This window comes from Schistocerca americana, chromosome 5 (genome assembly GCF_021461395.2).
Source record: "Schistocerca americana isolate TAMUIC-IGC-003095 chromosome 5, iqSchAmer2.1, whole genome shotgun sequence".
NCBI lineage: Eukaryota > Metazoa > Arthropoda > Insecta > Orthoptera > Acrididae > Schistocerca > Schistocerca americana.
In genome coordinates, this window is record NC_060123.1 from 380303109 (window position 1) to 380327152 (window position 24044).

Consider the following 24044-nt stretch of genomic DNA (forward strand, 5'->3'; position numbering starts at 1 on the left):
AATACAATAAAGCCAATATTACAATTACTCTCAGCACAGAAGGTACCCAGATTATACTCATACAATATTAGACAATGTGAGCACTTAACGATTTACAATAAACTGTATATATAATTTCAATTCACTATAAAAGTTTTCGTCACTCACAACCGTGCAAAATGATGAAAGGAAAAAAGTGTGTGACACATTTTTTTCTGTTCATGCCTTAGAACTACCGCATCAGGTGTGACGTTTTAATTTATTACCTCTTTACTACTACCTCAGCTCGCAAAACATTTCGCAGGCAGTGTCCAAATATACTACTGGATGTACATGGAAAATTATAACACGGTACGACTCGTAGTTCAGGAGATATGACGTCACCAGCAACGAGATGCGTGAAGAAGTAGCTTTTGCATTAAATGGTGTGCAAATTATCCAGGCTATACTAATCCAATGTTTGATGATGAGAGTAGTTAGCGACTTCTAATAAACATTTTACATAGGTCACGTTGGGGTCAGAAGTTACGATTTGCTGGAATGAGACCTGGTAGATCAAGTGCTACATCGTCTCTCCCGGCTCCTGGTGTAACCAGTAATCCCACAAACCACTATCATTAACCAGTAAACCCGCAAATCATTAAAGAATCGAAGTCCTATTTCTAAAACAGCTTCCAACGTTTGTGGCTTGACGCATGGGTTAATGTGTTAAATATTTTATGCTAAGCGTCTGAGGGGGAAAAATCGTTACTTCTGACCTCGACGTGAGCTATGTGCTCCAACGTTTTTTCAGAAAACTAGCGAACAACGAACGAGTCGTGTGAAGTTAGCACCCCATTTACGAGAAATATACATTTCTTCATAGTTCTTGATAGATGTGCAATAATTATAGAGTTCTTCGTACAAATTTGAATAGTTCTGCAGAATTTAACGAAGAAAACAACAATACTCGAAAAAATTTTCGTATCGAAATTGTTCTTTGACAATTTTCGCAAAAATTAAACTCGTACAACAGTTCTGAGGACGGTTCTGAACTGAACCCCAAGAGCTCTATCGAAAATCCCAATAATATTTTTTGTGCAGCTAATAGTTTGCGAGATAATTGCAATTTAAGGAGAAAATCTTTGCACTTACAGTGAAGTTGGCACCCTATTTTTTAGAATTGTATATTTTTCACAGTTCTTGATAGATATGCCATAGTTCTAGAGTTCTTTGTACAAAAGTCAATAGTTTTGCAGAATTTAGTGAAGAAAACAGCAATAGTCGAAAAAATATTATCGAAAACATTCTTTGTCGGTTTTCGCAAAACGTAAATTCGTACAACAGTTCTGAGGACAGTTCTGAACAGAACCCCAATAGTTCTATCGAAGATCCCACCAACGTTATTTTGTGCAGCTAATAGTTTGTGAGATAATTGCAATTTAAGGAGAAAATCTTCTCACTTACAGTGAAGTTGGTGCCCTTTTTTTCAGAAATGTATGTTTTTTCACAGTTCTTGATAGATATGCCATAGTTCTAGAGTTCTTTGTACAAAATTTCAATGGTTTTGCAGAATTTAGTGAAAAAAAACAACAATACTCGAAAAAAATTTCGTATCGAAAACATTCTAAGTCAATTTTCGCAAAAAGTAGATTACTAAAACAGTTCTGAACAGAACACAAAGAGCTCTATCGAATATCCTAATAACATCTTTTTTGGCGATGATAGTTTATACAGTAACTGCTTTGATGTTAGACTCACTGTGTCCACAGAAAGAAATAAATTCGTACAACAGTTTTGATGAACAGTTTTGGATAACTCCCCAAGACTTCTATGGATAATCATTGTAAAATTTTCTGTTGTTATAATAGTTTGTAAGATAATTGATTAATTGTGGGGCTCACTTACTGTGCAAAAAAAATTATGTCTATTCGTACGTTCTGATGACAGCTCTGGATCGCATTGTAAGAGTTCTATCGAAAATACTAGTAACATATTCTCTGCAGGTAATTGTTTACGTAGTAACTGCAATTAATAAAGAATGCTCATGACCATTTCCCGTGAAGTTTACACCCCTTTTACAAGAAATATATATTTTTCATAGTTCTTGATATGTATGCAGTAGTTATTGAGTCCCCTGGTCAAAACACAAATAGTTCTGCAGAATTTCGTGAAGAAAACAATAACTTGGCAAAATTTTTGTATAGTAAAAATTTATTTGTCTGTTTGGAAAAAGAATTAATTTGTATAACAGTTCTGTTGGCAGTTCTGGATAGCACCCGAAGAGTTGTATTGAAAATGATAAGAACATTTTTGTTGTGACAATAGTTTATGCGATAATTGTTTGAATCTGATACTCACTTTCTCTACGAAAACAAAATTCGTAGAATAGTTCTGATGATAGTTCTGAATAGCACCCACAGAATTCTACCGAAAACTGTAATAACATTTTTTATGACGATGACATTATATGAGATAATTAATGTGGGACTCACTTTTGTCATGTAAAAGTAATAAATTCGTACTAAATGTCTGATGGCATTTCTTAACAGTAGCCTAAGAGTTCTACCGAAAACTGTAATAACATTTTTTGTTGGGATAACAGTTAATGAGATAGTATCATTTACGAGAGACCCACTTGGTCTACCTTATACTAAATTGGCACAACCCTTTTGCTGACAGTTCTGGATAGCACCGAAAGAGTTCTTTTAAAAACCCTCATAACAGTTTTGTCGTGCCAGTAGATTATGAAATAGATTTGTGTTCACTCTGCAGTGGGTGTGCGCCGATGTGAAACTTTCTGGCAGATAAAAACTTTGTGCCGGACCAGGTCTCTAGCCCCAGGCTGTGACGAAGCAATATAGTCACAATATCCTTTCTTCCAGGAGTGCTACTTCTGCAATTTTCGTAGGACAACTTCCCCTAAATTTAAAGCGCAGGAGATGAGGTACTGCTGGAAGTACAGCTATGAGGACGGATCGTAAATTTACACTTATATTTAGGAATTATGTGAGACATAAACAATGTGACAATGTGCAGTGCAGTACACAAGAAGCTCTTTTATCTGGACTAAGTGGGACCGGATGTAATCCGGATAACCAAAAACCCGGACATATATTCTACTAAATACAAAAAGTCAAAATGTTCAGCACTGTACAAATGTCGGTACACCTTCTTAAGACTGACAGTAGCAACTGTAGATGGAAGCATGGAATGTGCACGCTTAGATGATTCATAGAGAGAAGACTCGTCAGTGCAAAACAAACAGATGGCTGAGAGAGCAGATACACTCACACGTGCCGCTAACCAGATGGTGAGCCACCTGTCGAGAAGCGCACCAGAGGTACAATCAGCTGTGGTGGAGTGCCGTTGGCGTGGTTACTATGCAACTTACTAGATGGGCACCAATACACCGTTATATAAATGTACAATACTTGTGAAACAATGTCATTCACACACTCTGAGCTCCTTAATCAATCAGTACTAGACTAAATTACCGGCCTAGTGATAAGCAGCTTATGTACATCACCGACTACATATCTTCGTGTTATAAGAAAAAAAGAGGAAAACACCAAGGCACATAAAATATGAATCCGGATATACCGGAAATCCAGATTAGTGAGGACCAAATAAACGAGGTTCTTGTTTACTAATTTCGAACTCCTTATTAACGTTAATACTGTATCCCCTCAACATATTAACACCTCTATCAGTCATGTACTGAATTTGGATTTTGACATACTACTTAGTTCTTTTGTGTAACATATTCATTTAAATATACTTACATTTCTATACATTGTAAAGACTTTTGACTCACACTGTAGTATAACCCATCAAACTTCCACACTTCCTTTCTAACTAGATCAAATGTTTGCAACAATATTAACGATAGCAATTTCAAATTTATTCGTTACACACAGCGCATGTTTTTATGTATCCTAGCGTCTGGTGATGTTGCCACCTAACTTTCATCCATGAGGGTCCTGGGCATATTTTTAGGTGTTAGTGGGTCCTGGATGTCATGAGAGCTCAAAACAATTACTGTTTTACGCAATAAAATTCTTCTGATTCTTCCTGATTCTAAAAATATACACTTCATGTACAGTACCTCGTCATTCTCGTGCTTAAATGTCATTTTGTTTAATTTGGGCGCCCCAGTTTCCGTAGAACCTCGTTTATATAATATCTTGGAAGAACCTGTCGACTGTTGCATGTGCAGGAAAAATGTTTACATGGCATAAAACAAAATCAGAATGCGTTTCAACAGTTGCAATATGTTTTAATGATTAAAAACAATGAGCAGAACAGGAATCAAAACTAGGATAAACATAAAAATTGTGCTGGTATGGATGGACAGGCAACATGTCACATAAACTGAAAAAGCTGCTGAAAGCATGAAAAAGGAGGCCAGAATAACAAAGAAAAGAAGTAAAACTAAGGAAAATTAAAAGGACACGAAAGGTATCAGCAAGATTATGGAGCAGGAATGGTTTGCAATGTAGTCCTTGAGAAGAAAATGACATACAAACCTTTAGTTTCATTTTTCTGTAATCAACGTGTTTGCATACAGAGATACTGTTACCAGTAACTCATCCACTATTAAAGCTACATAAACAAAGATATGGATGAATAATAATATAGTGCTAGCCTATACACTGAACCACATTATTCAACAATGGATTAAATACTTTAAGCTGCAGCATATCATATTATGTTCTTATTGACTCTTGAAATACATTTTTTTCTAAAAATAATCAAAACATGAAACTGGTAAATATTACTGGTTGGCTGTTTCAACAAGGCAATAATTCAAAGAATAAAATTTGTTTCTTATCTTTTATTTGGAATAGTGTGTAAGTACATTGAACCTAAAATAACAATTACGTGTAATTCAGTATGTAAGAAAAACATCAATATTCACTGCACAATGTATTCCACAGATTTACAATTTTTTTCATCTAGAGCTCACAATATACCAATTCTTTGATAAAAGCTTCGTTCTTGAATCTATTGACAGTATTGCATTATTACATTTCAAAGTACCAGTAAAAACTACAGGCCATGATGTACAGGTCCCCTTAAAAGCTCTTCTTCAGGATACACTATATCCCAGAAGGAAATACATAGGTACGGAATTCAGTAACACATAAGCATAGAATTTATGAGGTGTGAAACAACTAAGAAAAATAAGTACAAAAAATAAATACGTGAAATATGGGGTATAAAATGCTCTTGTTCTAGTAACTAAAACAGGAAGGCTGTGGTTCTAGAAACAAAGATACTAAGAATTAACATAAGAGCTGTATTTGTAATATTTAGATGTCAACTTCTAGCAGTAGCTTACCTCATAAAGCAAAGTTCCTATGTAGGAACTGCTTGTTTCGTCTCGTCGGTCTTGTAGCTGACATTTGAAAATTTTCCTGTCTTGACATACATGAACCGGTGTGGAGAAATTATCGTTTCTTTTGAAACTCTCTGTACATCTTTATACAGGTCATCGTACTGCTTCCAGTAGGTTCCATCGAAGACATATGCCGTGTAGTGTTTGATGGAGCTATTATAATGAATGGCACCAACGAGAGTGTACTATTGATTGTTGACTACGATTTCTTTCGTGATCGTTTGCAACACACATTTCTTCCTTTGATTCGGAGGAAACTGATCTTCAGTTAATGAACAAGTTGTTATACTAGTATCCATCATCAAGTAGCATCCGAATTTCTTTTCTTCGACTGCTTCTCCTTTACATTTCTTGCATTTTATGATAGTCTTTAGACCTTCATTTGTTGCATCTTCAGCCTCTTGTCTCTAGTTATAACCAAGTCTGAAAAGCACATACGTATCAACGGAAGTATAATGTAGTTTCACATAGCGTGAATTTAGGCACGTCAGACACAATATATTTTTGTTGCAAATCGGGATATATTTTTATATTGCCCTGTATAATTCCCCAACATTCGACTCTGCATTCAGAGACAATATTTTTCTAGAGATTACTCCTTTTCTTAGGAACGGTATCACATATAAAGTATAAAGTCTCTGCTTAAAATGCTACGATGGATCACCATTTGAATGGTACTTTTGATATCATCACTGAGTGATAGTGCTTGCATGAATAAGGTCATCAATGAATCGAAACCGCACGTTCCCTTCAAGTTGTAGGTAGCAGATTTGAATTTGCTTGAGGACCCATTTGCGAAAAGTGTCAAATTAATGACTATGAATTTCTTAGTCGAATTCCAGTTTGGGCAATTATCTAAGTAGTTTTTCTTGCTCTTAGTTTGCATGCTCGATATGACAATGATTTCATTTTGAAGGTTTTTCAGCATTGCACTCTCCTTCATTTTATTGTTGCAGGTCTCTCGGTTTTCTTCAGTTTTCGAACCACAGGGTGAAATTTCAGTGACATCCCTGGTGAAGTATGATTCTCGATAGCTATTTGTGGAATGAAATATCTCTTTAGAGTCCGAATTCGGCAGTAAATTATAATCTGAAGAGCGCTGAAAACACACACTATCACTCTTGACTGAGAGACTGTTGTTCTCCGCATGCATAACAAGTGAGCTCGAAGTAGGACAAAATCCGTATTCAAAACTATTAAAAATTTTGTTTAACTCTGTCTCATTGCCATCTTCGTGTTGGCTCTCAATTCGTAAAGTATTGTTCAGTGTGCTCTCAGAATTATCGAGTATATATTTGCTTTGGGGTTTGTTATCTTCAGCTTCTAATTTTTTGCTCTCCAGTTTTCTTCTTCGTGGTAAATCAATGATGCTTCAGTTGGTTTGTGCTTGACTGCTTGCTTTGAATCTTGTTTTTCCGTCATAAGTGGCGCTAAAAGTTTCGTTTCCTCACGCAGCCACTTCAAATGTTGAAAAATGAATTTGTCTACTCGTAAAGGCAGCTTGTCAAAGTCTATTGTGTTTAATTTTGAAAATTGTCCTTCAGTTGCTGCTGACGAATGAATCGATAAAAGAAATATCGAAAGAAGGACACATCACAGCTGTCCACAGTGGTATATAGCACATCAACTCTTTCAGCATCTCTGCAGCATTAGGAACGTTGTACGGATTCACATCAAAGAGATTGTCATCCTTAGTCTGATTCGCGATGACTTCAGCTTCATTGTAGATACGTTTTGCCCTATCAATCCATGCGTTTGTAGTAGGTTCCTTAGAGTTCAAAATTGATTCCAAAAGACAGTCATCATTGTTTTCAACATCATCAGTTTTCTAGTCATCATCTTTCCTTTGATCAATATATGAATGACGTGGACCACATCTGATAATGTTATCAAGGTGGCGCTGATGTTACATTGATGAATATTCTTGACCGCACTCATCAATACCAAGATGTTCACTCAACGCAAAAATGGTCTACTATAAAACCAACAAAGAGGAAACTTGGAAAGCCTTCAAGACTGGAAATAAGGAAATGGACCGATTTGATGGCTGACAAAATTTATGAAGATCACAAAATTCCATGTGCCTTTTCTTTCAAATACTCGAAAGTGTTTGAAAGTTCAAGTTCAAAGTATTTCTTGAAGACCAAAGGAAGATGTACAGAATGCGGAGCCACTTTCGAACGGATTGGTCTGAAGAAGCCAAAAAAGGACAACGATATTATTCTAAACTGCAGACTTTCAAACTTTTCTGACGATAGTAATCACCTGAAAAGAAGACAACTTCGTGACACGAGAAGACAACAGGTAGCTGCTGAATTGGTTGATAACAGGATGCCTGTAGCCTGATGAAGCCTGATGAAGCGAAAAATATCCCTTCGGAGACATGATTCCTCCAAATTTACCAAATGTTGACGTCTTGAGAAAGGCTAAAGATGAGGAAAGGGACAAACGATTTGGTATAACAACTAGTAAGCCTGTTGAAAACCTGCAAATCGCAAAACATACAACCCATCGAGACGAAATTCACGCAATCGGATTGGACCCATTCTTCTGTATATATTGGCTGAAAGATCAAAGTCAATTGCACAAATATTCTTATCAAATCAATAGCAATGTATACGATTTAGTAGATGCTACAGGTGGCGTTGCATTTCGAGTTGTTTCACGATTTGGGGATCTGTCAAACAGGGCTGACTATGTGGAAATTAAGTCAAAGTACATATACCTTTATCAGTACATGTGCATCCGCGAAGTAAACATCACTAGTAAAGATCCTAATATCATCAATCAGTTGCCCAACTTATCACATGATATCCTCTTGGCATGACGCATCATTCTTGTCATTTTTCTTTATGGAAATCGTCAGATCTGGAGCTCCCAAATCAAAAATCATGGTAACTGATTTTGGTAAGGCTCTGTTGGTGGCCATTTCTAGAGCAAAAGTCAATTCCTCGGACTTAACAGATTATTTTAATAGTTGTTATAGTTATATTGTTTTGCATTAAAGAAGTTATTCTACCCTCGTGTTGTTTGAGAATAGATTTAAACCATTGTAGGGTCATGATTTCGAGGTGGAAATGCCTCTCAAGAGGTAGATCACAAGTCAATCAATTTTATCTTCGAGTTTTGGCCCATATTTACAAAATGGTTCAAATGTCTCTGAGCAGTTTGGGACTTAACAACTGAGGTCATTAGTCCCCTAGACTTAGAACTACTTAGACCTAACTAACCTAAGGATATTACACACATCCATGCCCGAAGCAGGATTCGGACTTGCGAACGTAACAGCAGCACGGTTCCGGACTGAAGCGCCTAGAACCGCTCGCCGCCGGCACGATTTCGTCAGTTACGATTCCAGTGGACAAGCGATCATTAAATTTGGACCGTGGATTAGTTGGAATGGGTCGCCTGGTCGAATGAATCACAATGTACTGTTACTCCATGATGATAGACCTGTCCGAATAGACCGTCACCCCGGCAAACGGCTGCTCAAAATATGCACCGTGTCACAGGCGTAGATAGAGTTTTGCTCTACGTTTCTGTAGTTTTGGTACTGTAAATAAAAGGCGTAGCAAACTGTAGGATTGGCGGCTGTATTGAGAGTATTGGTACGGAAAGGAACATAAATGAAAGTTTGAGAGAGAAAGTGTGATCTGACGAGTTCTCATTATTTGTTTGTTTCCTTTAGACTTAATTAGAACCGCACATCGTTCAGTGTTACTCTATTGTATATTTTATGTCTTTACAAAGTAAGAGTTTGTTTTATAAGTAACAAAAATTATTGGACAGCGCATTTTCTGCGTTTTTATGTAACCAAAGCAATTACGTTTGGTGGAAGTACATAATATGCGCACAAATATTACAAAAACTATGCTACTAGTATCATTATTTTTCATTCTGTAGAATGTGCTTCATCATGAACAATGTCAGGAGTGTTCTGTTACTTCTGGAGAGTTGAATGAACTATGAGCTATGAATGGCAGAGGCATATTTTATATAAGCTCGACGAAGTGCTGAAACAATATTCGTCAAGTTTTGTTTGCGTTTGCTTTTTTTAATTTTACATTTTTGTGAGGGAACTGGGCTTTCTGGCGCTATATGGTAAATCTGTACTTTCTTTTTTGTTTTTGCTACAACGTCCATCTGTTTCACGTTACAAATCCACAGTTTTGAATAAAATGTAAACTGAACATTGACAATTTCAGTTTTGGTATAAACACTGATTTCTCTAAGAAACAGATAGGAGGATATTTATGTATAACGAAAGTATTCCACAAGTTAGGTGGCCCTTTATACATCCTCACACAAGTTCTGGACTGTTGACCGCTTCCTGTTTCTGGGGGAATCTAGCAAGCCACTGGTCGCATACGCAAACAAAGTGATCGATATGAGGTAACAACTGACAGGTGGTCAACACACTTCACGTCCAGGTAATGCGATAACAATCTTAATTTACCAAGGCTACTACGGAATCTGTCGCAGTCTAGGCTTAGTTATGATAGTCTACGTTATTTCTACGATTCCATGCGTAGGCCAGCACGGAGCGCTGCTATGCGATGGCCTGAATTCAACTGATTTTCAGTGGATTCAGTGGTACTCTTCGAAGCCACCATAAAGCTGTGACCTACATGAAAATTATTATTGAACACCTGAAATTCTTCAAGTTTTTTGTCTTCCACCCGGCCGCTGTGGCCGAGCGTTTATAGGCGCTTCAGTCCGGAATGGCGCTGCTGCAATGGTCGCAAGTTCGAATCCTGCCTCGGGCATGGATAAGTGCGATGCCCTTAGGTTGGTTAGGTATAAGTAGTTCTAAGTCTAGGGGACTGATGACCTCAGATGTTAAGTCCCATAGTGCTTAGAGCAATATGAACCACTTGAATTAGATGTCTTCCACGATTACGACAGCATCGTTCAGCAATACAAATGAATGTGTATCGAGGCTGGAGTAGTGCTAAAGTGATCTGAAGAACGCTGTAACGAGCTCACTTTCTTGACATGGCCACCACGTGCACCTGACGTGAAACCAATGGAATGCATTTGGAACGCTACCGGACACCATCTCCAAGATCACAAGCCAGCGGTACGTAATTTACGAAACCGCTTGTCCCGTGTGTAGTCATCTGGCGCCACATACCTCCGGATAAGTAGAAGGTTATGTTGAAACCATACTAAACAGAATTTCTGCTGTATTGCGTTTTGTGTGTGGACTCACATATTAATAAGCAGGTGGCCACAATGGTTCAGTATATTAGTATATGCCTGTCTATGTAATATGAGTAGGTTAGAAGCATAACTCACATGCTACAAAAACATAAATTTTCACAAATGACTAAAAACGTGTTTTACATGCGTCGGGCGCATGTCCCATATATTTACATCAGTATGTGCAACAACAATGGCTATAAATCATTATGTATATTGCAGATTATGTTTGCTCATTGAGAAATTACAATTATTTAGGCTTATATTATGGATCATTTGAGTTTTGTTAATGAGCTTTGGAACATGTAAGTTTTGAAAATCCCCATTTTGGATCTTGTGAGTTTTGGTACTGAGCTATTTGGACGATGTTGGTTTCGCGGGAACTATCGTGTTGCGACTCTATATGCAACACTTTTTGGTTCCGACTGAAAGCTACTTTCTCTTCTACAGTGTATATATAATATTAAATTGCAATGTTAATCGTGATAAATATCAATTAATCGACTTTTATGGACTTTGCTTGTGTTAGTTTACAAAAGATATTCTTTAGTTTGGAATACCGTTTGCAATTTCATAAAAGAAATGTCTACCGTGCACATTTATTCAGTTTAATGATCAAAGAAATTTACAAATTTTCCATTCATGAGAACTAATTATTGATCACAAAGAAAAGTAGAATATGGTAATCAGGAAAATAATTCATACTTGTTAAGCATTCTTTGAGAAGAAAGAAACTATCAAATCCCAAAGGAAAATAAGCTACTAAAATAAAACTGAAGATCTGAAGGAGGTACACTTCTAAAACTGAAAATAATTTTACTCTTCTATGTCTATATCACAACATTAAGTTCCTCTTGAATCATGTCACACATACACTCACGATCAGTTTGATCCAAAGTATTCTCATCAATGGCATGCTTATAGAACTTGAGCTCCTCAATTTCTCTCCAGTTTTCCCCATAATGGGCAGTCAGAAGTTTTTCAACATCCCTCCTGTTCTCTAAAGAGATGGAATTCTTTGGTTGGATGAGTTCTGGGTGTGTAAGTGCAATTAATCCAAATTTAAACACAGATATAAACACTCCAAGGTCATTTCTGGATGCTGTGAACGTTTCGTTGGCATTCCTCTTTCTCCAACGGGTGAAACGTTTTCTTCCATGACTTGTGTCTAAAATCAGTTTTATTCCAACCACTGTATTGAATTATATTCCCCTAAATAACTGAACAGAACGGAAAACACACTTCACTGGCACCAATATTTACTACTACACAAGAAAATGGCGCCGAGTGAGCTAATCGCTGATTGGTCAATATGAGGTACGGGACAAAACTCACAAGATCCCGCGGATAATGAGACTTTTGGAACTAACAATGAAGTTTAACACCGGTTTTGTCAAGGATCTCGTGCCAAATGTGAATAGCTGTTTCGTGAATTATGTTCTATGTATAAAGCTATATGAGAATATGTCGTCATCTCAATTTTCATTATTTTGGAGCATATGAGTTATGAGTCTAACCTACACATATGTACACTGTTGCAGGCTCTCAGTAATAGTATCACGCCCAAATTATAAGTTTGTGAACACAAAGTTGTGATACGAAAGAGGGTTTGCTGACACCCGAGAAAATGCTCTTGCTGCTGCGACGAGAGTATGGGAAACGACAGTAAAAATTTGGTAATTTTTGAGATCATTTCTTGTGGAAAACAGCGATTTACCTAAAAGTACTTTAAAAATGGACGTAACAGTCTGCACTGCAAAAACATTTATTTCGATGGTAACCGGTTTTGACCATACTCAGACACTCATACCATGATGGTAGGCGGTGACGGTGAATGGAGTGGTTGTTGGCGTTCGTCGATTTAGAACAAGGCCACCGTCATTGCCTACTTTCATGGTACGGGAGTAGGAGGATGGTCAAAAACTCACCGAAACGAGTTACCATTAAAATTAATGTCTTTGCAGTCGAAACTATTTGTGTCCATTTTTAAATGAACAATTTTTTTTAGAGAGATATTTTGGCGCTGTCATGCCATGCCACTAACTCAACTGCGACGTTTAAATTAAGTAGTATTTAGTTAAGATAAGTAACTATGTCAGGAATAAGTGGCATGAAACCACTCCCAGTAATTAGCACAGGTAGTTGCTACACTGCTGCTGCCCCCTGTTTCGTTCGCCGCACACGGCACAACGTGGAGATACCCCACCGTTACGCGCAGTCACGGACTCAGCGTCGTTAAAGAGTGCTGAGGGCCGCCGAAGAGTTAGCCAGCCCGGCACCAAAGTTGCTCCTGGCGACGCATCTTCTTCGTCCGCCGCCCAGAGTTACCCAACTCCAACGCTGCAGGGCATCGGGCGACCCGCTGATACAGCCCGTCCTCCCACCAACTTGGCGGCTACTTTTCCCTCCACACCTCGCCGGCACATAGGTGCCAAACTGCGAATATACACTCGCTGAACACCGACCAGAGTTGTGCTCGAAGGCACAGCCTGGTGGACAGACGATAAGCATGCAAGGGAAATTTATGTTCAGTCAGCCATTCACAGCGTGATTTATAATTTAATGGCACGACCTATAGATTTCTACTCTGATTATAGGTTTGACAACCTGACCACTTCAGATTAGTATGAATTACATAGTATAGTTAATGATGGTTTAAAATAACTTAATGGAAACAAATGACATTAAAAGTTCTGTTTCTTTGTATCCGTAAGCTCACCGGAGAAAGTATTATTTACCCTCTCAACATACCTCACTGGTCCCTTAGGATTCCTGTAGATGGTGTGAAAACGTACCTAGCTGTCACGAGACCTTCCACAGCTCAGATACATCACAGCAATGAACTGATGTGTATGTGCCAGTCCGTCGTATAGAATTGGAAGGGGTTTCTTTCAATAAAATGATGATTAGGCACCCTAGGCGGGTCAGCTAAATGTCGGGGTTTTTTAACAAGAATGCTTTTACTTGTTCACTTTGCCTACTGGATCGGGTCGTTGGCTCTGGTTGAAGGCCTGTTATGAGACCCAACCTGTTAATTAAAACTGACCCGTCACTAATTTTGATTAATATTTAATAACTAAGTAGTACTCAGGGAACTGATCACTACTAAACAAACAAGGATAGCATTGAACACATTTATTGAACAACAATCCGCCCAGCATCAAACTGAACAATGACATACATTTATAAGTGATAAAATTAAGCTAGTAATGGCAATGGCCCTTAAATTCCAAAACTAACTCTTAAGGTCGGATAATGCATCTGTACTTGTTATTTTCTACTCTCTCCCCTTGTCAGACGGCATTAAATACGACAGACAAACCTATTGGAATTAACAAATTCTCAGTAAGAGCGTGTCTGGAAAACTGAGCTCTGGCAATCACAGGCGTGCGTAATATCGGATTAAATGCCAAAATTGAGCATCACGTAACCACATCCAGAATCGTGGACAGGTCAGCTAGCTGCCGATGGCGTCTGCGTCGTCGAGGAGCCTCAATTGCAATAAAAATGAATTTATTTTCCTGAACAGGCTTCCCGTTCGTAAACTCCTATTCAAAAGCTAATTCTGCTTTCTTTCCAATCGTCTCGCACTCGTTAAGACGGGACTCACCAGCCCAAAGGCGGAATCCAGTAACGTCTTTAATAATGTGTGGCTCAAGGAAATTGCTCTGCTCCTGTATGGTTCCTGTGAGACATTATTCCCAACCGTAATTAGCGGAATCAGCCTGTCTCTAACCCTTAACTGAATGCTAGTTTCAGTTGCAGCTGGCAGACTTATTCAAAGTTCTGCACAGCACACTGAAAAGAATTTGCTCTCCTATAGCAGAGCCGAAAGCACGCCGTCCGCTCGCTACAGGAGCTAAGACGCTTCTCTTCGATAACAGCTCCAAAAGCTTCCCTCTGCAAAAATCAGCACACCCACGCTATTTTTAGAGCTGGCCAATACCGTGGCTCTAGACCAGCACGGTTCGCTTCCACTATTATTTCCTGGCTTCTTCCAGCCAATTAAAACATTCTGAGCCTTACTGCGCCTAGAATGTTCGGGAACAAACTGAAACTCCGTTCAAAATTGAACCCACCAATCGTCTCTCTCTGTTCGCCCTCGCGCGGGAAAAGGTCTTAGAAAGACCCAGAAAACGTTAAGATTCGTGGTAAGGCTGCCTTAAGCGCCAGCTCATCTAAACATAGTGGCGTCAGCGTAACGTCCAGCGCCAACGAGGCGCCGTCCCTCGAAGGCCTGCCTCTGTTGTCCGCGCAATGGGTGCCTACCTGCTCTGGCGGCGCGTCTCCCCCAGCGGGACGCTTTCGCATGCCGACTCGTAATGGTCGGTTGTAAACTTCCGCACCCCTCTGCCCTGCCTTTGAGCAGTGCCACTCGTCCGCTCCAGCCAAACTCCGTGAAAATATCACCTGGACCCCGACTTCATGCAAAATGGGAATTTCTTAAAATTAATACTCGTCTTACGGCGTCTGATACTCCCTATATTAATATCAATAGGCTGATTGCCTGATAAATAACACAATAACCGATATCTAACTCGTCTTTGCAACAATTATTATATTACAGTAAGGTGCAAAATACTGCTTACCTTACAGAATCAGTGATGTAACGTGGATCGAAGTGGAACCTGACAGTCTGATAGAAATGTAGGTATTATGCTGAAATGTGCCCTTGAATGAAGTTACCCGATTTGTCGATGTATCAACGGAAACAGACCAACGTATCTACAAGGAATGGTATACTACTCGCTGTCATGGCATGAGAACAGTGGATGTGAAAAGAACCTGACGGAGAAGCGTGTCACACCTTGTCAATAACAATCAGTTTCAAGTCCAATAATGGTATCCGATGGCAATGAATGCAGGTCCATATCAACTAGTTTGCCTGTGAACGTACAGAACGGAATCACTTGCACATTTGGAACCAAGTACTTTACTGAAGGTCATTGTTCACACTGATATCTAAAGCAGCACGACTTCAGTGGGCAAAATTTGGTATAGCCCAAAGATCGCCGTTGCACATCAAAATCTGCAGCGTAGATCGATACCACAGACATTAGCGTCGACATACGCGATGCGCTCCAGAAACCACGCATCCCTCTCAGCAATAGCAGTGCCCTCACAATGAGGTCAATATGCACGTGGTGTTGAGCACACTAGTGCTCCACCCAGTTCGAGACCTCAGCTGCAGCAGTCGAGATCAATGAGTCATTAAAGTTTAGGAACATGTAGTGTTGTGAATATTGGAAATTGTACCTCAAGAGAAGAGTTTATTAATTAGGGCATCAAGTGATCCTTTTCTAGTCAATGTCAGTTGTAAAGTATCGAGTACTGTAGTGGCAAAGAACTGTGTCGAAGTTGAGTAAATCTTTTGTTCATTTATGTAACAAAACGCACCAATATTTCTTGTTTTCTAATTTGATGAGCCTTCTCTCAGAGCAGAACTTACAGTTGTGGTCTGGCGACTGTGCTTTCTTATAGCCACAACACGAAACCGACTGTGCTTTCTTCTAGCCACAACACGAAACAAGACAGAAACTGGTCAGCAGCTGACTTTGCATGTGTAGTATGTTCCAGTGAGTCACGATTTTCCATATTCTCAAATGATAAATAGCATCGTGTACATCGATATCCCAAAGACACGTTTGACCCGCAATCTGTGGAGAATGTAGCTCAGGCCGAAGATGGCCATTCGATGTTTTTGGCTTGTTTTTATCACCGTGATTTCGATCAGCCCACCCAGGTTACCGTCAACATCAACCAGGATGTGACAGAAATACTCTCTCCTCTACATCCTCACGGTTAGTGTACTGTGACCATTCCCATCTTCCAAGGTGACAAAAGCCATGTTTGCTGAGCTACACGCATACGATCCCAGTTTGGCAAACACACAGGCAACCATTGTCACTTCGACTGACGTACGTAATCCACATAAGGTAGGTATGACTATGCGGAACAGGAGATGAGACATAGCAACCTACATCTGCGCAGACTGGTAAATGTATGTGTATGATAATCAACGAGTGCTTGAATTACGTAACGCGTACCTGTAGCTAATTGTGGTTCCTCTACTTCGGATATGGGCTGTGTTAGCGTATTTTGTCCTAGTGGTTTGTTTTGATACCAATCTTACAGGTCAGATAGAATCTGGAAGTATCATGTACTAAATAAAATTATAAATATTTTTAGACGTAAAGCCATGAACCCATATCAATTAAGACTTTTTATTTCGTATATGTGATAATTATTTTTAAGGCAATTTTGATACCGGAAAAGTTCTTCATATTCAACAACGCTATGTGGACATTTTCCTTTTGTTTTCCTTCAGTTTCGAAGAGTATTTAAATGTCGCGGATGGTGTTGAAAAAGAATAGAGCAGGTCTTTCTGGTACCTGTAATGCCTCTAGACCAAGGTAGTGAAACTCTTTTTCACCAACCACCTACTTCTGTATATTTGTTAGTAGTATAATTTTCAAGATTGCAAAGTTCCACAGCAGTGGTGATTTATGAGGTAGGAAAGTAACTTAACTTTATAAAATTTGTAAAGCAGAATTCCAGCAAGTTAAAGCACATAATAATAAGTACTTGCCAAATATTTTATATCAAAATTTTATGAAAAGTTAATGAAAACGTTTTTAAAATCCGTACTGTCTGCCGCCCACCACAAGAGCTTGGTCTCCCACAATGGGTGGTAGGGACCAGGCTGACTACCACTGCTCTAGACGAACACTGCTTTATGCTTAGCATCGGCAAGCGAGGACCTGCAGCTGGATTTGTGCCGATGTCTTCGTATGGCTTGTCGATGATACATCAATGAAAGTGTCTCCAATGTACGAAAGAATACATCAATAGCAATTTAGTTATGAATGTCAATAGATACTGATGATTATTTAATGAAGGAATCGCCGAATTGACAGAAGGATGTCGAGAAATTATCGATTGGGATGGGCAGGATATATAACTCAGAAAGTTTTGTAAGTGAAGCCGAGCAGTAGAAGCAAAGGAAGAGATTAAATGAAGATATGAATGAAGGATTGTATCATTTATTCACCGGAAGTATTCCAATCTCTGCTCCCACCCCACCCACCCTCACAGTTTTTACACTCTACAGTTCCTTCTAGTGGACATTATTATCTGCTGCCTTAACATGTGTCCTATGACTCTATCTCTTCTAATTGTCACTGCTTTCCATACAGTCTTTTCTTCACTGGAGAACCTCTTCGTCCCTTAAACCAGATTTTCAACTTTCTTCTGCAGTACCACGTCACAAACGGTTCGGCTCTCTCTTGTTCCAGCTTTCTCTCTGTCCATGTTTCAGCACCACGCAACCCTGTTCTCCAGACGTACTTTTTTAGAAATTTCTTCCTCAGATTTATTCCCACATTTGATACCAGTAGACTTCTCTTGGCCAGGAATGCCGTCCTTGCCATGTGATAATCTATTTCTTATGTCCTTCTTACTTCTACCGTCATGGACGTTTTGGTTGCATTGGCAGCAGAATTTCTTTATATAATTTACTTCCTAATCACCAATTTTGATGTTAAGTTTCTCGCTATTCTCATTTCTGCTACTTCTAACTACTTTTGGATTATTAGGGCTTACTCTCAATCCACATTCTGTACTCATTAGACCATTCAAGTCAACAGCTCCTGCAGTTATTCTTCACGTTTACCGAGCTTGTTCCTATTTCTCTCAGAATTTTGAACAACTTTCAACATTACCAACTGTAATAAGCTTATTCATATGAGCGTATCTTATGAGCATATCTTGATTTTTCCTCAGTTTTGCTTTCATTATCAAGCACAAAGTCAGGCCGGCCTCTTGGTGCCTTTACATTTTCCAACGCCAAAGCCGGCCGAAGTGGCCGTGCGGTTAAAGGCGCTGCAGTCTGGAACCTCAAGACCGCTACGGTCGCAGGTTCGAATCCTGCCTCGGGCATGGATGTTTGTGATGTCCTTAGGTTAGTTAGGTTTAACTTGTTCTAAGTTCTAGGGGACTAATGACCTCAGCAGTTGAGTCCCACAGTGCTCAGAGCCATTTGAACCATTTTTGAACCCAACGCCAAACTGATTGTCATCTAGGAGATCCTTGGATACTTGAGACGTAAAGCGGATTGCGAGATAGTTCTCGCATCTATGTGTGCTCTTGCTGTCTTCGGAACAGTGTGGGTGATATTTTTCCGAAAGTCTAATGGTACGTTTCCAGTCTGATAGATTTACGCAACAAGCTGAGTAGCTGGAATCTTACAGTGTCTCCGTGTGTTTTCCAGGTGACCTGAAATTCTGCCACACCTCAGCCCTCTTTGATAAGGCAGTCTGCAGAGTGAAGATGACTACATACGATGCAAGTCTTTTTTTGAGTCATCAGTCTTCTGGCCGGTTTGGCTCGGTCCGCCACGAATTCCTCTCCTGTGCCAACCCTTCATCTCAGAGTCGCACTTGCGACCTATGGCCTCAATTATTTGCCGGATGTATTCCAATTTATCTCTTTGTCTACAGTTTTTTTTTGCCTCTACAGCTCCCACTAGTGCCATGAAAGTCATTCTCTGATATCGTAACAGACGTCCTTTCATCCCGTCCCTTCTCCTTGTCAGTGTTTTCCACATATTCGTTTCCTCTCCGATTCTGCGCACAACCTCCTCATTCTTCACCTTATCAGTCCATCTAATTTTCAACATTCGTCTGTGACGTTGAGGCGTCCAAGGAGTAGTTTCCATTGTACTTGATGGAGTTGAAGAAGATATAAACTGTAGGAGAAGGCAGAAATTGGAATACATCCAACATATAATTAAGGGCACAGGTGACGAATCTGTAGTGAGCCACATCACTCCAGGCCTGATAACCCAAGAAAAGAGTGGAAGGAGGAAGGGGCAGAGAACATAAATCAGGATGCTCCAATTTCCACTGTCGATCTCCTAAATAAGTTTATAGTGTCTTACCCTTGCTTCACCTCGCTCTGTACCTCACTGTTAAGAGATATTTGAGCACTTCTGCAGAACAGCTGATGTATTCTATACAAAACTCTCAGTTACCTACTGACGGCGGACGTATGAAATTCTTCAACATAACGAGATCTTGTTTGTAGGCGTATCATCACAAGTGATGAAATAATGGCCCCTCTATTAGAGAGACCTTTTCAGGTATTTTGTTGCGAAATAATGCGTTTTTAATAACATAACAGAACTTATTTTGCCTAAGTAGAACCATCTTCAGATATATCGAATACAAAATATGTGTAAGTAGTTTATAAATGTAATTATTGATACATATATTAACAATTTTTTCTTGTGTAGTATGAGTACCACTAAATGTACCAGTCTAAGAACATTGTACGGGTAACTTGTCGCTAACTGCTTTAAAAGCAGGTGTGGTCCCTAAGGCAAGTAGTTGAAGGTACGTTAAGGAGGCCAGTCAGAAATGGCTAGACGCGGTAACTGCTTCTACAAGACCTCGTCTAATACGTTACGTACGGGAGAGCCTTGCACCTTGGTATGCTTTTCAGCTTTCGCATCTATCCAGTTCTGGAAAAGCAGTTTTGTATATTTTTTTCATTCCATTTTTAAATGATGATATTCACTTTTTGTGTGGTGCAATATTTTCTGAAACTACAAAAATTATCCGGAATATTATAGTTTTTTCAACTGTGGAAACATGTTACAAGGTATATTTTGGTCATATAACTAGGAATAAATAAGGTATTGCAATTTAAAAGCATTATTATAAAGCAAATATTGCCAATACTGTATTTAGTCGTCTATCTGTTACTTTGCTACTCGACGACACATAAATAACCGGTAAGTGAAATAAAAAAAATAAAAAAAGCAGGTAAACATGTTGAAACTGAAAATACTGGAAACTAAGACAAATTTCCATTTTCAAGAGAATTGTTTAGACGTTAAGGAAACAGTATGTCACTAAACATTTAACAATATATTCCCAAATGCTTCAATATTTTATACGCTGCTTAAATGCGTAGAACATGAAATATTTACAAACGCTGTCCAAAACACAGCCTCATGTATAACAGAAGCTATTGATACAGGAGCTATAGAAAATGGCGGACACTGATTATGGTGGTCTCTAGTGCGCATTCCGTCATGTGATCCTAAAATCAGTAACTTGACTGAAGTGCTGACCAAAAAACTTCACTTGCTTCTATCTACTCTACACTCTCGGTGCGATATTCTCTCCTACGACCGTTACATATTTGATGTCATAGTTTCACAGCTGTTTCTTGATACTGATGCGACCGACATTCTTTCATAAGTTATGTTGTTTTGTCACACGCATTTTAAAGCTATTGCAAGTGTTATGGAACCTGAGCGAATGTGGTTACTTGAATTTAAAAATGTTGAGTATCTTTATGTAACTGAAAAGACGTTGAGTGATTTAGAGCGACGTATCTTCAACAGAGAGCGACACTTATTTGAAATTTAAATAAAGACATGATTCCATGAACAAACTTTATATGCTCCTTGCTCAACACTGCCGTTATCAGAACTTTATTCGTTTCTGAGCAGTAATAAGTAAGTGCACTGAAGGCGGAGAGAAATATGTAGTCAGAATGTTGCTCTCAAGTGCAGATACCTTGAATCAAAGAACACATATGGTTGCATAAACGGCTCACGTTTGTAGTAATCAAAAGGCCATGAGAGAGTAATATGACATTTGATGCCTTGCGGTCCTTTTAAGAAAAATGTCCACCAACGACATCAAGCAGCCCGTCGGTTGTTTATATATAACTTACTAAGTGAGGACGCTTGACAGTTCAAATGGCTCTAAGCACTATGGGACTTAACATCTGAGGTCGTCAGTCCCCTAGACTTAGAGCTACTTAACCTAACTAACCTAAGGACATCACACATATCAATGCCCGTGGCAGAATTCGAACCTGCGACCTTAGCAGCCGCGCGGTTCCAGAGTGAAGCGTGTCGAACCGTTCGGCCACAGCGGCCGGCTGAGGACGTTTGACATGAAATGTGTATATCTACCTTTAAACATCGCAAGGCATCTTAAGGTGTGTTCCGCAAGATATTTTGTGTACCACTTTCACTTCTCCATGTTGCTGTTCGCTTCCTTAGCTGAGTGGTCAACGCATCTGAGTGCAACGCAGCAGGCCTGGGTTCGGTTTCCATCTAGGTCGGAGTGATTCCCCGCTCTGGGACTGGGTATTGTCCTCATCACCATTTTATCATCATCGAAACGCTACTCACAGAATGCGGCGTCAGCTGAAAAGACTTTTAAGTCGACGACCGATCTTCCCCAGGTGGGGATTCCGGCCATTTCCGATCATTTCATTTCCTCGTTCCTGTTTCAGTCGCCAATGGTTAGCGGGAAGAACGATTTCTGGCATGCTTCCGCGTGTGCTATAATCTCTCTAATTTCCCTTCATGGTCCTTCTGCGAGATTTACACGTATGAATCAAAGAAACTGGTGCACCTGCCTACAATCGTGTAGGGCGCCCGCGACAACGCAGAAGTGCAGCAACACGACGTAGCATGGACCCGAGAAATATCTAAAGTAGTGTTGGAGTGAACTGACACCATGAGTCCTGCAGAGCAGTCCATTAATCCGTAAGAGTACGACGGCGTTGAGATCTCTTCTGGACAGCTCGTTGCAAGGCACCCCCGATATGCTCAATAAAGTTTATGCCTGGGGAGTTTGGTGACCAAGTGAAGTATTTAAACTCAGAAGAGTGTTCCTGGAGCCACTTTGTAGCAATTCTGGACGTATGAGGACTCATTGTCCTGCAGCAATTGCCCAGGTCAGTCGCAATGCAGAATGGACATGAACGGATGCAGTGATGAGACAGGATGCTTATGTCCGTGTCGCCTGCCAGAGCTGTATCTAGACGATCAGGGGTCCCCATACCGCTCCAGCTGCACACGTCCCACACCGTTACAGCCTGAACAGTACCCTACTGACATGCAGGGTCCATGGAATCATAAGGTTGTCGCCATATCCGTACACGTCCATCCGCTCGATACAATTTGAAACGAGACCCGTCCGACCAGGTAACATGTCTCCAGTTGCCACCAGTCCAGTGTCGGTGTTGGCGGGCCCAGTCGAGGCGTAGAGCTTTGTGTCGTGCACTCATCAAGGGTACAGGAGTCGGCCTTCTTCTCCGAAAGCCCATATGGATGATCTTTCGTTGAATGGTTCTCACGCTGACACTTGTTGATGGCTTAACATTGATATCTGCAGGAATATGCGGAATGATTGCACTTATGTCATGTTGAACGATTCTCTTCAGTCGTCGTTAGTCCGGTTCTTGTAGAATCTTTTTCCTGCCGCAGCTTTGTCGGAGATTTGGTGTTTTACAGGATCACTGATATTCACGGTACACTCATGAAATAGTCGTGCGGCGAAATCCCCACTTCATCGCTACCTCGGAGATATTGCGTCCCATCGCTCAAGCGCCGTTTATGACACCACGTTCGGACTCATTTATATCTTGATAATCTGTGATTGTAGCAGCAGTAATCGATATAACAGCTGCGCCTGACACTTGTCTTATAATGGCGTTGCCGACCGCAGGCTGTTTACATATCTCTGTATTTGAATAGGCATGCCTACATCAGTTTCTTTGGCGCTTCAGTGTACATAGGAGAGCATGGGCGTTGGGGGGTGGGGGTGGGAGGGTGGCACAATATATTGGTTTACCCTTTCTAGAAACATAACATCTTGGGGGCGAGTGTCGGGGGAAGCTAGACGTGTGGGTATTGAGTATTTTAATGTTTTGGAAGATGAATGGCGACTTTTAAGTAGCCATAATAGCGATTCCCGAGGTTGTTAAGAACTTGAGTAATACCGGCATTGAAATCGCTGTCGTGAAAGAATATCGTTCTATTTTTTTTCTTTCCTTGAAACTTAAAGGGGCCGCAGTTCCCCTTCAAGCGGGTGTGGGTGCCCTAGAATCACACCTTAGAACCGAGAGCCTGTGTTGCAGCACATGACGCTGGATCTGGATGAATATTTCCTTGACGTTCCCATGCTTAGTAGATATACTGTAACAAAACTGATTTTCATTTAATCTTCTTTAATTCCTCCACATTCTTACCAAATACGGATCCTACATTGACAAGCAATTTCAAATATTCTTCACACGACTGTTTTTTAATTTACCTCCTTTGTGAATGAACTATATTTCCTGACCAATCTTCGAATGAATCAGAGTCTCGCATCTATCTTACCTGCTATTCGTCTTGTGTGGTGGGTTCCACTTTAAATCGCTCACTACACATTGAAACACGTATGTAACGTAGCAGCGATGGTGAGGCACGTTAAAATCTTTGACCAGAGAGCCTATAATCGTAGTTAGTCTGCGCTTGACCGCGCGAGTGTTGCGAGCAGTTCGCCAGTAGTCGTCATGCAGAGCGGTCGGTCAGTAGTAGCAGCCCAGTGCGGTTGTGTGATGTAGTCTGTCGGCAACACTGGTCAAGATGCTGAGTGAGGTATATTGTTAATTAAGGTAATCATCAGTT